At 41.7% G+C, this 18,022-nt stretch overlaps 1 protein-coding gene across 8 annotated transcripts in view; it reads right to left on the bottom strand.

Moving 5' to 3' along the window:
• Positions 1 to 3,340: 3,340 nt before the first annotated feature.
• Positions 3,341 to 18,022, bottom strand: part of PRDM2 (PR/SET domain 2) — a 404,374-nt gene continuing 389,692 nt past the window's right edge. For all 8 annotated transcript variants that reach the window (XM_078642772.1, XM_078642773.1, XM_078642775.1 and 5 more), the window contains one exon: positions 3,341 to 4,756. The gene's annotated coding sequence lies outside the window, so the exon portion shown is untranslated. The remainder of the gene's footprint in view (positions 4,757 to 18,022) is intronic.

The raw sequence follows: 18,022 nt of genomic DNA, 5'->3' as shown, positions 1-18,022 counted from the left end.
ACTTTTCATAATAATCCTTCCAAAGCTTTGAAACTATTTTTCTACAGCTAATTTTGACTTTCCAAAAAACGTGATTTTTTTTTTTTTTTTTTTGGGCACCAAGTACTCTGCTTAAAGTAGAACTATTCTTAGAGAACAAGAAATTCACTCTTGAATACTTCCTAGGGACAATATTTGACCTTGTCCTCAAAAAACCAAAACAGTATATTATTCTGCTATGGGATGGCTCAACCTCTTTTTTCTGTTATTAAGAGCCATTTCATGAATGTACATTTCATTATTGATTTAGTTAGTATTAATGCTTTCATATACTTCATATGAAAACCCTATTCTTAAATGCGTGCAGTCAAATGCTCATTTTTTCGTGTGCAATCCTTTTCAAATGCATTTTTTGTATTTTGGGTGGGATTGTAAACACATGCTTTAGATATGTTTTAGTGCTTATAATTTAGTAATGTTAAACATAATGAAGTGGAGTGGGTGTTGTATATGAATTTAGGACCCAAGTGTAATTTTCACGATTCATGCCCATATATAGGTATAAATCACCCTATCCTTATATAGGCATACAAATCATAACCATATTTAGACTTCGTCTATGCAGTCCAAATACGGCAGTTCCAAAAATCCACAACGATTTCTTGGAAAAACCCGCCTTCAGCAGTCAGGGACTTCCCCTTACTTGAATATTGATTTATCCAAGAACTCATTGAGTTTTCAAAGCACTGAGTCTTTGATGACGTTATTATGTCCAACCTTATGTCAAACTAGGCACCTTCAAGGTAGAATTATGCCTACACTTGCCGAGGCAAACACACGGTGGTTTGGAGCAGTTCGACTATCTACTTGCCCGACGCCCTGCTACAGCAAGTGCCAAAAGAAGCCGACCCTCCAGCAGACGCACTGAGACGCTGTCTTTTCTTTTGCCGAGAAATCCAGCTCCAGTGTTTCCAACCTACCCTTGCGCGTTGTTGAGAAATGGAGTCCTGAGAGAGATACCAGATCTCCTTCATTCTAAAACCAAGGTACGGAGCTGATTAGACACTTAGAGAATTCTTGGATTAGATTCTTGGCAAAGAATACTGAAACTAAGCTACACCCCACTTACTTCTTCCCTTGTACTAGACCTAGGTTAGGTACACCGGGGTAGGCGTATTTTAGAAGCACCAGTTGAGTACTTTTAGTCTTTATTTATTAATGTATGTATTTGATGTATTCTATGGCTTAGAAACCATATCATGCTTTTACAGTATGATTTTATAATACTCTTCGTACTGTACGCATTGTACTTTGCAACCAGTATTACGATTGTAGCAGTTCATTTCCTCTGCATGAGAAATAAGACTGTTCAATAAATACCTTTTTATTGAAAACGCCAGTCTCTCTGTTTCTCTGCACCTCTGATGAAACGAAGCAGGCACAATTGACTGAGTGAAATAACTATCTATTGTTTCCGCGACTCTAGAGATACATTTCTTATTCTTGTGAAACAAAGTTGTCATGATGATGCGGTTGTCAGAAAGTAATCCCTTCTTGTTTATTCGAGAAAGTTTCTAGTGACCTCTGAGCTAGCTGGCACACTCACAATTAAGTCTAATATATTCGATAGAGACCTAGTAGACCTCAGTCCTACGTCAAATCTATAGGATATATTATTCCAATGCGCAGAGCCTATTGGGAATATAGGAACTACACTACAGTCTCTCTGCCCTAGCTTAGTGTCCCTGGGTTCTACCTGAACCCCCCTGTTCCTCCTGTCATCACAGAGACAGGGATCCTGCTGCACACCCAGCCTGCCAGTGTGAAGGAAGAAGCCATTCCCGGAACCCCAAGAGCCCGATCAGGAACCATGACTAGCAGCCTGCATGCAGACACATGATGCAACACAACTGCCTGAATATCGACACAGCTGCAACTTTAAAAGGTAGAAGAGGAACACAGGATCTCTGAGGTGGGTGCTGGCCCTGGGGAACATCCTTTTCAACGCGGATGTTACCCCGCAGTGCTTTTAAAACGCGTCCTTTACAACGCAAGTCGTTACCACGACTTGCGCTGGAGGGCGCTAATGGATAAAGAATAGTATATTTACTATTCCAACACCTTCCCTACTATCCACTGGGACTGGTGTTAGAATTGTAAATTATACTATTCACTATCCGCGCCCAACAACGCAAGTCGTTGTAACGACTTGCGTTGTTAAAGACGCGTTGTAAAGGCACACGTTGAAACGGTACGCGTTGTACCGTCATACATCCGCTGGCCCTGTGGCCCACAACCAGACAAGGCTTTGATACCTTGGCGAGGGTGCCCCATGAGTAACTGGGTCACATTCCTAACTTCTGCACGACATAGCAGGATGTGCTGTAAAAAAATATATATCATCAAGATAGGATTTCAAAGTGTAGCAGTGATTGGATTGGACTATCTATTAGATGAAACCTTTTGTCACTAACAGCAATTTAATGGTATGCAATAAAATGGATGAAAAGATGGAGAAGCCAGTTGTTAAAAAACGAATTTTGTTTGGGTGTTTGGTTTTAGTTTTACAGTTGATGAACAGTAATCAAAATGTAATTTTGTGGAGTGAAAATGCATTCCTCACTACAAGACTAGTAGTTGAAATCACCCCTTCATTGTTCTTACACATCAATATTCTAAGAAAAACGTCAATAGTATCCAAAATATATGTCAGGCTGCACATGCTTGGAAGAATAATCTTCAGGAGTCAAGTGGCATACTTACATTGATGAAGAGATGGGTGTGAAAATGTGTGGCTTTGATATTCACCACAGCATTGACAATGACCACAATGTCAAGAGGTATGTCCTTCAGGTCCCTCGAGGTACTGCTGGGTGTCACGTTTGTGGCCAAAGCCAAGACAATCAAAATATCAAATGGATGATTAATGTCCAAATTAATTTGTTGACAAAATCGAGTTCCTAGATGAGCCAACTGATGTTTTTTATGCTAATGGTCATATTTAGGATTACATGAATTTGCCTCAATATATGCTACAATGAGTGCCCATTTAAAGGGTGTTCACCCTGGGGTTGAATTTGCCAATAAATATACACTTGAGCAGTCATGGATCCTCCTGCAAGAAATGCAACAAACAAAAAAAACGAGCTTAACAGGACATTAAACAAATAATTTTAAAGTCAAGAACGTGTCAAATGTTGTAGTTTAAAAAACAGGTTGGAAAGCTATGAAGTCTAAGCATAAAACAGCCACTTGAGCCATATCTTGCCACATAAAATTCCACTGGAGCATCGAGACAAATGTATACAAGATTACTGGGATTTATGATTTCTATTGATATACAAAATGTAATGCTTTTAGATTTTTTTCTTAAATAAGGTTTCTTTTATTGGTTACAATTATATAAAAAGATATCGTGGTAGCCACATCTATGTGGCCATTAAGTGCTTGCAAGAGCATCAAAGATTTTTGTTTTACACAGATCAGACAGGTGCACTATATTCATCATCATGCAGACAAAAATGTGCATTGTTGAATACCTAAAATGTACCCGTCAACGATGTAATATTTAAAGCAATGAAAACATATTTTATGTCAAATTGCAAATTTTAATTATTCCATCTGAATTTTCATTCAATCAGTTGTCAGCAGAAGAACAGTAACAGAACGAACAGCAAACTGCAGTACAGAGCCACTCTCCGGATGAACAATTCCCCAAAAGAACATATTGTAAAATGTAAATTACATAATACAATTAAGTGTCCAAAACAATTTAAATAACTTTAAATATTTTTACTCTACATATGCTTTGTACAATATTTCAACATAAAAGTCCCCATAAAATAAATGTAACAACATGGGAATGATAGTGAAAGTTAATGCATTAAATGGCACAAATTCACTAAACAAGTCTTAAACTACATTTTAAGAGGTAGATTACTTTAACTGTAAGTCCAGAACAAATTGGGAAGTGTAAATGAAACAATGTCATTCTCCAACGGCTCAACCTTAAACAGAAATGAAAAAGAAAATAGTCGGATGGAAACAGATGTTGGAAAAGCCGCGAAACAAGTTGCATTCAGGTAATCTACAAAGAAATTCTAAAATGCAGGACGTCTGATGTAATCTTCTCAAACGTTTATTTCAAAGTGGGAGTTATCCAACAGTTGGAAGAATAACCTTTGCTAAGAAACACAAAGAACTGATCTCATGAATGGGACCAAAATCTATTTTTATTTGTATGTAAAAATGTGGAAATAGGCCCCATTTGAGCCCAAAACGCATTTAATCGTGCTTCTCACATCTATTCAACAATGTGAAATCTTACAAATATGAAGGAACATTTCTGGGTTTGTTTAGCTCTTTGAACAGAACTACTAGAAAAAGACAGCTTGGCAAAATTCAACGTGTGGTAGAAATACTTTAGTTGACTGCAGCAGCCATCTTGAAACCCCTGAATTCACGCACTACTTATAAAGTACATAGGGAACTTGCTTTACGGGAGGAACTGGAAAAGTCTTTCTGTACGTTATCCTTCAAGGTTGAGCGATCGTTCGACAGCCACACCTTCTGCTCAAGTATGCCTGCTTTGCAGACACAGTCGGTAAAAATCTTCTTGAAGTGCTGAGTATCTGGTAGCAGCGAGGTGACATGTCAGCCAACACCCTGAAGGAATCTATTCCATCAATCGCAATAAGTTGCCTTCTGTCCCAGTGCTTGCCCTAGTCTAAGCATGCAGCGGATCTTCCATCTCGCAATTTCTGCTTATGGAAAGTTCCTGAAAAATAATAAAACATCAATTAATGGCCAGCCAATTGAACAAAACAATAATTTACAGATCTGTATTGTTTTTACTCAACTTGGATAATCAAACAAACCCCATTAGTGTGTGCAGAGAGAGTACATTCAAAAACCAGAACAATATGAAAAGGTTCAACCCATTCCGAAAGTCAGAAACAGTTATATAACAAGGTCACAAATAAATACGACATAAAACAGGAGATCATGGATATTAATAAATCTGGGTGATTTATGCAGATAACTCTAACATTCTTCCAAAAGTAGCAAATGATGTTTTATTATAGTTGCTCTGTGGTATCCTCAAATTTCACACTCTTCCTAGCAATTCCCCCTTATTAGAGGCCCTTTCTTACAGAAACTAGTGAAGAAAAAGCAGGCCTACGGAGCTCGAAAGCAATGACCATTTTTAAATGTATATTTATAAGATATGTTGAGTAGGAGCTTTCAACGATAGCAATGAAACCCAAAGCGCCCCCTTCCTGAACATTATTAAAAGCTATAAAACCACGGTCACCATTCATTTTACACACAGCTCATGAAAATAATGTTATTTAAGTGACCACAATTATTGAATGGACATAATTTCACTATAAACATACTGCCACGCTTTTCAACCTTGTGGTAAGTTGCTAAGCTACCAACTGCTCTGTGGAAATGTATTCTGTGGTCAGGGCACATAACCATAAACAAGGCTAATCTTTTTGAAAGATTCGTGAACCATCTAAAATCTGTATGAAAGGTAAGCCATCCTGCCCGCTAAAGCTTTAGCAAATGTACCTAGCAACAGCTATTTTTAATGATTACCGACATAAATTATGTTTTTAACCTAAAACGTTAAAAAAAATGTTATTTACTGGTAATCCAAGTTGTGAATCGGGAGTATCATTGTTTAAACAAAATACCTACTTGTGGGTAGTTCCATCGAAATGCAACATATGAAAATAAGATAATTACCTGTAACTATGGTTATCCAGTATTGGTATTTTTCATAGATTTACAGGCTTGAATCATTCCCACTCGTCGGGATGGGAGTCCCGGTAACATAATCAAGCAGTACTTAACCTCATCCACGCTGTTGACTAGCTTAGCTCGTCATGGAGTACAGCTGAGCTCCACTCATGACGAGCTCAGCTCGTCAAGGCCGTTGGAACGTTCGCACGCGGGGCTAATTTCCCCACTGTGCTGAACATCCTAAAAACTGGTGCGGATGAGGGCAACTCAGCTTTGCCTCATGACGAGCTCAGCTCGTCACCAGCATGGGTGCGCTGTGCGCTGCCCCTCCCCCCCCACACAGGGGGGGGAAAACACCTCGCAGCGAAGGGGTTAAATAATGCCACAGGCTATAATGGTCCTGAGCTATGTTTTAAATAGCCTAAGTCCCTTTTTAAAAAGGACCAAATGTTGAATGCAGTCAATCAGCTGCTAGCGCCCTCTAGAACTCTCCCAGCAGAGGCAGTTTCCCTCAGATTTTCAAAGCACAAGTGAAAAGTGAGTATCTTAATAAGCAATATAGAAAAAGGCTATCCGGGGAGGAGTGTGGGTGTATGTGGATCTATGAAAGATGCCAATACTGGATAACTGTAGTAACAGGTAAGTAGCTTATTTTCTTATCCAGGTGGGGTATCTTTCAATGATTCACATGCTTGAATCAGAATAGCAAGCAGTAACATCCAATATTATCGTGTCTGTTGTGGATGTCTATGTGTCACCCGCCTTCCTTTTTTTTATTTTTACTGTTGCATTAAAGGACGAAAGGGAACAAATCAACAGAACATGTTTGTTAGGAAAAGGTTAACTTAATACCAATATACTCACATTTTCTTGTACAGAGTAGAAACGAGAGGCAAGAAAAAACAGCGTAACACATGATTCAAACTATTTAGTTATATTGCACATAAACATGAGCTTGTAAGCATATGTAAGCACCATGAGAACAAAAGGCTTTTTCTATGATTAAAAAAGAGGCTTCCCTTAATGGAAGAGGTGATGAAGCACAGCTTGGCCCACAGCTGCGTATGCATCTTGTGTGAATTCAAGGCATTAGTACTGCGTGAAGGTATGAGTGGTCTTCCAGGTTGCAGCATGATAATCTTTTCCAGAGTCACTCCAGCGAAGAGGGCATCTGACGTGGCCACTGCTCTGGTGGAGTGGGCTTTCGATCTTCTCTCCAAAGGCTTGTTAGCCTTGACGTGACAGAACTATATTAATGCTGAAAAACATCTTGCCATAGTGACTTTTGCTATCGCAGTTCCTTCTCAGCCTTGGCTGTCGGCCATGATCCGTTTTCTTAACGTCCTTCGTTCTCTGAAGGTAGAACTTAAGGCAACACTTAACATCAAGCATATGTAACGCTTGCTCTGCAGGCGATGATGGTAACGGGAAGAAGGAATGGAGTATGACCAGCTCATTAAGGTGGAATTGAGTCAGTACTTTAGGACTAAATAGAGCATTAGTCCTTAGAATCAGAGCAAGTTCTTTGAACAGTAGAAAAGGCTTCTTGATGGTGAAAGCTTGAACATCACTCACCCTTCTGGCTGGGGGGGGGGGCAGCAGAAGAGCTACTTCCATATGAAGAACTTTAACTCCGCTTTACAAATTGGTTGGAATAGTTATTTCATGAGCTGTGGCAGGACCAACTTGAGATTCAATTCTGGGGGAGGTGCTTGCACCGGAGGAAAAGTGCAGAAAAGCCCTTTCATAAAATGCTTTACCAAGCTTCAGGAACAAACAGAGGGGGCGCTGGAAGCTCTTCTATAACGAGAGATGAAAGGTAGAGGCACCTTGACTGAGACGAAAGCTAAATCAGATTTTGCTAAGGAGCTTGTACGTTTTTGTTAGGACTTTACGCTCTAGATTTCACAAGGATGTCTCTACATTCCTGTGAAATGTTCATGTCTCTAAATTCCAGAACTCAGGAGACTGGCATGCAAGTGCAGAGACTCCGGATTCGGATGGCATACCTGTGCGTTGTCTCTGGTCAGGAAAGCGGGGGAACGCTGCAGACATATGGGTCTAGTTTCTGAAAAATGGAGTTCCGGGAACCAGTGCTGCCTGGGCCAAATGGGCACAATGAGTATCAAGCGGTAACTCTCCTGCTACTCCTATGCCTACTCCTGGGGAGGCATAAATCCCTGAAAATTAAATCAAAAGAGCATTGCCCTGAGACCCTGGGAGGAAGGTCCTTCTGGCATAGGACTGGCATTTGGCGTGGATGTCTGCAGCAAACAGGCCCAACACTGGTTTCCCCCATAGTGCAAATACTCCGTCCAGTTGGTATTGGCTGAGTTCCATTCATGGCAATTGTTTGTAGCTCTGCTGAGAGCATCTACTAGCGTGTTGTGCAAGCCTGGAATGTGCTCAGCCCTAAGAGAAATTCTATGCTCCATTGTCCAGTTACATAACTCTTGCGCTTTTTGCGAAAGCGTGGGAGATTTAGTTACACCTTGTTGGTTTATGTAGAACATACTTGCCGTATTGTCAATACGGACCAGTACGGAGGCACCTGCTATACGTGGTAGAAAGGCCTGTAAAGAGAGGAATATAGCCTTCAGCTCCAGACTGTTGATGTGTCGTAGTGTTTGAGAACTGGACCATTTGTCTAGAATATGGAGGTCCTGCAAGTGACCTCATCAGCCTTCTATGGAGGCATCTATAGTCAAGATGTAGTCTGGGATCCCTTGCAAGAAAGGGAATCCTTTCAAAAGGTTTGGTCTGTGGTAACATCATTGCATAGCTGCTTTCATGGCCGGGGTGACCCGAAGGATGTCTTAAAAGGATCCCAACATTTGCAGCCACTGTTTCTGAAGTTCCTCCTTGGAGGAGTCTCACCTTGAACATGGCTAAGGGCACTAGATCTATTACTGATGGGCACAGTCCTAGGAGCAATTTGTACTTCCTTACTGATACAGACTTTTTGAAATGGCCATAGCCAACTGTCAGACTGATTTGGTGTTTTTCCAGTAGAATGGCTGTGCATTGGATAGTAACAAAGCTGGTTCCAAGAAATGGTGCTATCTGACTGGGAATAAATAAATACTTTTTGAGGTTCACTGTTAACCCCAGCTTGTTGAACATTTGAAGACAAGTGTTTGTGGTTCTGGTGGCTTGACTTGCTGCTGGGACCTTCAGAAGCCAGTCGTCGAAGTAGGGGAATACTTGGTGACCATGAGAACGTAGGACTGCAGCCACTGGGGAGAGGCACTTTGTAAATATTCTGGACTCAAATTCGAGGCCGAAGGGAAGGACCTTGAATTGGTAGTGGGTACCAGCTACCGTAAACCTGAGGAGTTTGATGGTTCCAATGAATGGGAATGAGGAAGTATGTGTCTTGCAAATCGAGGGAGGTCATGAAGTCTCTTTTGTTGAGGCGACACAGGATCTCGGCCAGGGTTATCATCCTAAATGTTTGTTTACTCAGTAACTTGTTTAGCCTTTTGAGATCAAGTACTTGTCTCCACTACGCTGTCTTCTTCATTATTAAAAAACGGTAATAGAAACCCTGACCCCTTTGCAGATTTGGAACTTCAACGATCGCTCCTTTTGAGAGCATGAGTTTTGCCTCTGTGTGCAATAAGTGAAGATGAGGGGTAGGGGCTCCCTTAAGTGGAGTAGTTGGAGGTCTCTTCACAAACTCCAGAGTATGGCCAAAGAATCTGATTTCTAGTACCAATTCTTCTGTTGTTTTGCTATCCATTGCTGAAAGAAACTGGAGATCTTCGCAGCCACAGAAGGGGAAACGGAGAGCTGGTACCCTACTTAGATGGTTTTCTTCAGTTATCTCTGCCCTAGGCCGGTGTTCTCTTGCGGCCTCCCTGATGAGAGAAGCCAGTTTTAGAAAATGGACTGTAGGTGGCAGGTTTTCCTGTATTGCGGTCAATAGGGTTGATATTGTTATGCCCTCTGATAACCACCACTGTATGTGGTGAAATCGCGTCCTTCCGCTCCTCTAAAAAGCGTCTCTGTACTGGAGGGTGCCTAAAGACTTTGCTGTATCGGTGTCAGTCTTTATGGATAACATCACCTCGTCGATATGTTTGTCAAACAAAGCTTCCCCATCAAACGCTATGTCCAGGATCTTTGTCTTGATTTCAGGTCTAAAGGTAGTTACTTTCAACTATCCCTGGCGCCTCAACACTGCCACACTTGCAAGCTGGTGAAACCTGCATTGGCTATATCCATAGCAAAATTGATGTTCTCAGAGGCTTCTCGCTCTCTCCAAGAGGATTTTCCTAGCCTTCAAGGATGAGGTCTACCATGGAGGCCCTGTCAGACCACATATGCTGATCATAACAGCCGATGATAGCCAAAACGTTGGCCAACTTGATTGTAACTGCAGCCATGGTGGAGACAAGCTTCCCCATAATATCTAGTCTACGCCTCTCCTTATCAGGAGGAATTGAGATAAGGGTGGCCAGATTCTTCGATCTTCTTTGTGCCGCCTGTGAAATGACAGAATCGGGCCTCGGGTGACCAGTTAGGCAAGGAAGGGAACCTTTTGGGGGCCCTCTATTTTTTGTCTATGCAAGGGAGCACTGGCGATATCGTATTCGGAGTTTATTACTCTCACGCTCTCTTGCAAAATATAATCAATTATAGGGATTGTCCGAATAGATTTTCTACTTGAAATCATAAAGGAAACAATACAGATGTTTCACAGCCATGGGAAGATGGAATCTGTTGGAAGCCCTTTCCATTAAATTGTGGACCCCCCGCCGATGTCCTCTGGAGGCGAGTCCGCAGGATGGTGCGACTGAGGAGAGGAAGTAGGAATGCTGTAATCATCCAAGGGATCTGCAGGTGGGCGAGGATCTGGTATTTCACCCTCATCCGAGGAGGAGGGGTTGCCTGGATCAGGCTCCTGTATTGGAGGGTTCAGTATTGCTGGTGTTACTGGTAAAGCCGGTGTTCCTGGGGGCTGTGATTGAGGTGGCTCTATTTGGACAATTTGGGGTGGAAACATGTCTACAATCAGCCACCATAACCTAAAGGTCTTGAATTAGAGATGGTGGTAGATGTGCCATCTCTCTAAGGTGAAGCTCGGGAGGTTAGCCATAAAGTTGGTAGAGCCGATATGGCTGATAGTATTGTTGCCTGTCTTCATAGACCTCTTCCTCCTCTTGGGACTTAACATACAATTCAAATGGACTGGGAGTTTCTCCATATACAGCATAATCATCCAACTCTTGCAGGTCCAAAATGTGTGAAGGAGGCAACAGGGAAATCTTGCTAAATTCAGACATCTGGATGGAGAAATGTCTTCGGAACCCTAGGAATGTTTACCATCGTTGATTGTTGAGTCGATGATATCATAACCACTGATGATGGAATGTCAGTCGTCGACGGTGCTGTCACCGCCAAGTGTTGGCGTTGACGGTGTTGTCGTCAACAGGATGCTCGTCGACAGCACGCTAGTCGACGGTAAGCTAGTCAACAGTATGGTCGTCGACTGTGCCTTCATAGACTTCACAGACGGAGCCTTCATCAACGGTATAGCTGTCGATGAGAGAGACAAACTATGATGGTGTCAGCGAGATTCTAGTCAACTGTATGGGCTCGGATATGGCCACAGTCAGTCATTCCTGCAGTCGACAGAGCGACGTCACAGTAGTACGTGTGGTCGACGATCTAGGAGTTCCCATTAAAGATCTAGGAGTTGTCATCGACGATGATGTCCTCGATGATAATTTCTTGTCTCTGTGCCTCTCAGAATCTGATGAAGAGGCTTTTTAATGTTTCTTTTCCTCTCTCACACAAGTGGAGGAAACTAATGATGTAGGATATGAGGAGACTAAGATGTTTCTCCTTTTTAGAGTTTGCGCTCTCTTGTGAGGGTTTGAGGTGTTTCCAGCCCTCTCCAGAGGTGTCCTCTTGGGATCTGGCTCGCTTGTGAGGCCTTGATGATCCATCAGAGTCCTCTTCAGATGATTTATTTTGCTTAGTGGACTGAAGCCACTAAAGCAGCCTCCCCTCTCTATCCCGCAGTCTTCGAGGAGAAACTGCGACAGATTTTGCACGATCTTACCTCATGGGCTGGGTGGAGGCAATTAATGCAGTCCTTGTGAGGACTTTCACGTGAACCCTTTTCCCACCACAGGCCTTACATGGGCGGTAAAGGTCTTTTTTTTTAATTAGTCACAATGGAAGTAAGATATCCAGGAATAAATTCCAGAAGTTTGAAGAAAGAACGGAGTAGAACTCAAGGAGACTCCCTTCACACACAACGTGCTGTGAAAATCTGAGGGAAACTGCCTCTGCTGGGAGAGTTCTAGAGGGAGATAGCATCTGATGGGATGCATTCAACATTTGGTCCTTTTTTAAAAATGCATAGATAGGCTATTTAAAACATGGCCCAAGTCCATTTTAGCCTATGGCATTATTTAAATACTGCTCGATTATGTTACCGTGGGACTACCATCTCGACATTGGGAAATAATTCAGGCATGTGAATCTATGAAAGATACCACAATATGGATAACCTGTTGTTTACAATCTTCAGCAAGAAGGGAAAAAAGAAACCAATGAGGTTGAAGAAACCCCTTTTAATTCTCCCCCGTAAAAGGTAAATGCAGGAACAGTGGAATCTTCATTACAAAGGAGCTTGACACTGTCACAAAGGCAATAGGCTGCTTCCCCCCCATAAAACCTGCATTATCTGACCTTCGTGTGCCAGGCAGACATAACAGCCATCTCAGGTGGACAATAGAAGATCACCACCAGACAGGAACTAACCGGCCTAAAGCTCTCTATGCTCCTGGAATCTGGAACAAGAGACGTTGTCAACATTGAAACTGGCAATAAGGCAATTTAGTAAGAAATCTCTTTACGCAATTATTCTGCCTCATTGTGAAAGACCCTGTATTGTATCAATGGTTCCCACTCTCCTTCAGCACACTGTTGATCGTAGCAAGGCTTGCCCTATAAAAATGCCTAGACACATACATTCCAGAATGAACTACAGTGGAAAGTTGACACAGTTCAGCCTGACAAGCTAGTTGAAGGAAAGAGCACCATCATTCTCTCAATCTAAACTCTATGCTGATAGTAAACCTCCAAAGAGGTCTGTCTCAGATCAAGAGAGAATCTTAACCAGAGCCCAGTGCAGAAGGATCTTGCTTGTGATAGGTAGGCAGATGAACTGAATTGAGAGAAGTGTCAGTGCAGTACAGAATGTAAAAAAATGAAAGGGATATTATCGCTGAAAAAAAATCGCTCTGGTTTCTAACATACAGTGGGAACTATTCAAGCTTATAACTTTCAATAAAGTTTCCAAGGCTGAGGAATAATACTGCTGACAGCACACAAAAATGTATGTACTTTCACTGTTGCTAGACCAAACTCACTAACAGGGGCATATTGGTTACATAGCGAAATAACACTGTAATTGGTCTTCTTCAAGGGATTGCCTTCACAAGATGCCCAACATGTGTGAGCTTCTGTGGGTAATTAAAGTTAAGTTGATCAACAGTCCAGATCCTGTGTCCTCTTGCTTTTCAGTAACCTGTTACTCTGAAAGACAATCCATAAGTTCTGTGTTGTGAAGAAGAAATGTCATTAGGGGCAAGGGCTAGACAATGTAAATAACATTCATTGGAGTAGCTTCACACCATGGCTCTATAACCTTCCTTTGACTTTGCATATGCACACAGAATTAAAGCTACAAAGTTAACATACCTGTCATAGCCTCAGCAACAGCCACAATCGAAAACAATATCCACACACCATCTTTAGTGAATACTGTCTCTGGTACAAGGATTCCAGGGGCTATCCTGTTTAAGGATTAAGCAGGATCAAACTATAATAATCCTACTGAGAGAAACCCGCCCTCATCAGTGTACACATATAAACTCAGATAAAAAATTTCACAACCACAAACTAAAATGCCATCCAAAGAAAGGACACAGAGCGGCTTCATTTTTATTTCTTCATAGGGGGACAACACAATGTAACTTTGTTAAACAAAGTAGCAGCAAGAAAGTTTGGTCTAACATTATTCTACTTGAGATTTGTTGGTTAGGAATGGCACTAAAATATTGCGTCTTCTTACTTTTGTTCCTTCCAGTTTTGTGTGCTTGAATTAACAATGCAGGGTTTGGAAGCATGTTTGAGGCCTGATCTAATTATTTTATACACTGTAGAGAATTTGGGAACATTAAAGTCATATTTGATCTGTTGGTAGTGACATGTATGATTGCGGAGGATAACTGGACAGTGTATCTTGATAGTTTATATAGCCTGCCTGTGATGCAAGTTCCTCCACAATCACACACCAAAAATTATAGCCTATTTAACTGGTTTATGATGAAAGAAATTCAATCCATAATTGCATCTCACAAATTTAGCAGAGCTGCAGGCCCTGATAATTTCCCAGCTGTAATTATAAAGTCAAATAGTGATTGGTGGGCAGGGATATTTTTGCACTTGAGTGGATACCTAAAACCAGGGTATTCCCAGATAAATGAAAACGTTCAGTGGTAAAAACCTTTTAAGAAAGGTGACAGAAAGCTGCCATCAAACTACATGCTAACAATTCTGTTGGATATTTCAAAGAAAGTTTTTCAAAAAAATTATCGAATCACCAAGAATAATGAGTTTTTGCCAATAGTCCCCTTCCCATTGAACACAGTGAGTTTTGGGATGGCCACCTTACCACCGATTACGGGTTTGCCCTACGTGCGATTATTAAGGAATGCTGTTTTTTCCCTTACTTTTGCACAGCCTTAGATACAGTGGAAAGAAGACGTCTCTGGGAAAAACTGAGCATTGAATATATATCTCAGGACCTTTTATTTTTGATATGGGTATTACACATGGCCAAATGGGAAAAGATTAGTTGAATACAAGTCTGGACATTTATCAAAGAAAATAAAAATATTGAATGGCTTGTGTCGACACTGCATCCTGGTTCTTACTCTTTTTATCCTGTTTGTGCTGAATCTACCAGTTTTATTAAAAAAGCCAAATCCTTTTAATTCAAAATGGGTTCCACCCATATTCCATGCCTTCTTTATGCGGATGATTTTTTAAAATCCTTTCAGGCTACAGGGCCATAGGTCTTCAGAGGAAACTTGGAGCACTATTAACATACTGTAAAGAGAACTTTGGTAAAGAAACTTCGGGGGGAAAAAACATGATTCTCAGGATTAAAGTAATACATTTTAAATGGTTACCTGAGGCAGAAAAGAACGAGGAGGTAAACGTGTATCAATATTTAATATTGCTGTTTTTTTTTAATTAGAAATTAAGGTGAGATAATCTTATAAAAACCAGAAAAGTAAGAATCTTCCTGTAAAGGGGCGTCCCCTTTGAAATGCAATCAGGCACAAGGGTGGGTGGTGGCGATTGTGGGGAGGGAGGCGTGTTGGCACCTCTTATGGATGCATAGGAATTCCCTATTTGGCTTTGTTTCGGATTAAGATTTTGTGCACAGAATACACCTATATTTTGGGAGCCTACAGAGAGCGCAGCATTAAAACGTATCCTCAGAGGACCATGATCTAAAGCATTCAGCGTGAATGTCCTGGTATCATATGACAGGTACACATCTTAGAAAAGCTGTCTTTAGATGACCACACATCTAAAATATCTAAGCTATTTTGGGAGGAAGCCCTTACCAGCTAACAGAAACTGGCGATAGCTCTGAAAAAAAGAATCAACAAAATTAAATCTATGCACAGCTTGTTTTGGCACAGTAGGAACGTGGGTGCGGTTTCTAAATAAAAAATACTTTGAGAAAGTCCACCCTTCAAGTGTCGGAAAGGTTGGATATGAATTACTTGTCCAAGAGACCTTCTATAATGTTTATACTTAATACTTTAGGTCATCTGGATTTCATGTTCTTGATTGTCCGTTTTTATACATTTGGTCGTAGAAAGTTTCTAAAAACAGTTTTTCGTTTAAATACCAAATACAGTCATGTCATGACGGAATAGTACTTTTTGACAACACAAACTATTTTGATGTTGCAGCATGAATTGCACGATTTTTAATTTTCACCAAATATATAGGCCCAGTTGAAGGCACTTTGTACATTTAAATTTACGTGGTAGCATATGATGATGTTTTATATTGTTCTGTTTTATTGCAATTTTCATTATGTTTTATGGACACCAGCCCCACTTTTTAAGAAGTCAATATTGATAGCAGGTCAACTGGCAAACACCCCAGGCTTAAAACATTTGATGCAATGTCTAGTGACAGGTACCTGTGAAAAGAGTGCTGTCACCATACCCACGGATAGTGTTAAAAACATGACATGACTTTCCACAAAATTCATAGCTACAAGGTGCCCCAGTATTGTGTAGGTTTACTTCTGCTAATCATGGCTTTTTACCCACCTGAACTTTACTGCTGAGGGTTTTGAGCCCAAAGTTATGTTAACACCACAAATTCAATCCCCGGAATACAGCGAGAGGGACTGACAAAGTGAGACATGTTGCATGGGGATACTTGGCATCTATGAGTGTCCACACAACAACAGCACCACCTTAATGTAGTCAGGAAATCAGTGGCATAGTGGGTGCGGTCAGCCCTGGGCAGCACGAGTTTTGGGGGTGGCATCCCCCCGTCGCTCTTACCCTAGAATATAGGGCTAAAAGTGTATCTAGTGGAATTCAAAATATTAAAGGTATCACAAGGTGCTATGCTGTTGGAAGGGTTGACTACCCGTACAATGTCATAATATTCAGTAAAGCGTAGTTGAATGGCCCCCAACTGTGTCGAAGAATGTATTCAAACATTTTAATATAGCATCCTTACTTTTTCAATCATTTAATAGAAATGTTAATCAGAGTCCTGACAAGAGTGAGTGCGAGACATAATGAGAAGAGAGGGTAATGAAACGTGAATATCAGTGTGCAATACACTGACTTTCCATTCCTAAAATAGTTTAACGTAAGTCCATTGATCACACAGCCAAAGTGAAGACACTACATAACTTACATTAAATTTCCTTTTAACCAAAATATTTACTGACAGCAAAAAAAGACTGGAAACAGAGTTTTTGTCTATTTTAAGGGTTGGCAGCTGATTATCAGAGATAAACACTGATTTCAAAGGGTTTGGAAAACCATGAAAAGCCACCACTGAAATTCACCCAAAATAAACAATGAAAATAGGACAGGCTAGGTTGAACTCCTTGGGTGCTAAGGACGGAACGGTTCCGTCCTCAGCACCCACACACGGGATAAGCGCTGGCAGACCCCCCTTGGGTGGCCATCTATGGCCCCCACCGGGGATGGCAGCGGGAGCGCTTTTGCCGACACCCCCCCGATCTAATGACATCGGTATGCAGAGACTTCGTCAAAACATGCCAGGGACGTGCTGGAAGAAGTTTGATTCCAAAGCGTGTGAGAAGTACATTACTTCTCCGAGCAGGGTCCAGGGAGTTAAGAGAGGCATTGGATGAAAAGGATAGAATTTTTTCTTTCCTTCAGCATCTCTTTGCAGTGCAATCCTGCAGTTGGGACCGCAATTGTGCAGCAGGAATGCACCCACTAGGCAACCAGGGATATTCTTAGAATTTCTTTTGGCTTTGAGGAGCGACTCCTTGGGCAAGGGTCGCTCCAGTTTATTAGTGGGTAATTTGGGTCATTACTGCCCCCCTTAGGGGCAGATCGACCATATTTTACGCCAATCTGCTCCAAAGGTGGCAGAAACCCATTAGACACCAGGGATAATTGTTTGTGCAATAAGGGGAACGGTCGCTTTGGCAAGCCTTGCTCCCCATTAACATTCTGGAAAATATTGTGGCCATTTCTCCCCCCTTTGGGCACAGTTTGGCCATATTTGTAGGCCCATATGCTTTAACGAGGGCAGAAACCCACAAGACACCACAGAGTTTCATATTTGTATGTTGGGGAGCGGCCCCTTGGCCAATGGACGCTCCTCTTTATTGGGCCCATAGTTTGGTCATTTTCTGTCCCCTTGAGGGCAGATTGGGCATATTTTTATATGCCCCCAAGGGGAACAGAAAACTGCTAGACACCAGGGAAAGTTTCTATGAGTGTGTGAACTGGAGTTTGGCTGACGTTCTGCATGTACAGGCGGTGTGTGTAGAGTGGAGCTTGGCTGGTGGTGCATGTGGAATGGTGCTTGGTTGGTGGTGCATGTGGACTGGTGCTTGGCTGGCAGTACATCTGGACTAGCGTTTGGCTGGTGGTGTGTGTGGACTGGCATTTGGCTGACAGTGCGTGTGGACTTGCGTTTGGCTGGCAGTCTGTGTAGGCTAGTGCTCGACTGTCAGTGT

Source organism: Lissotriton helveticus, chromosome 5_1 (assembly GCF_964261635.1).
Source record: "Lissotriton helveticus chromosome 5_1, aLisHel1.1, whole genome shotgun sequence".
NCBI lineage: Eukaryota > Metazoa > Chordata > Amphibia > Caudata > Salamandridae > Lissotriton > Lissotriton helveticus.
This window is presented reverse-complemented; position numbering and strand designations above follow the sequence as displayed.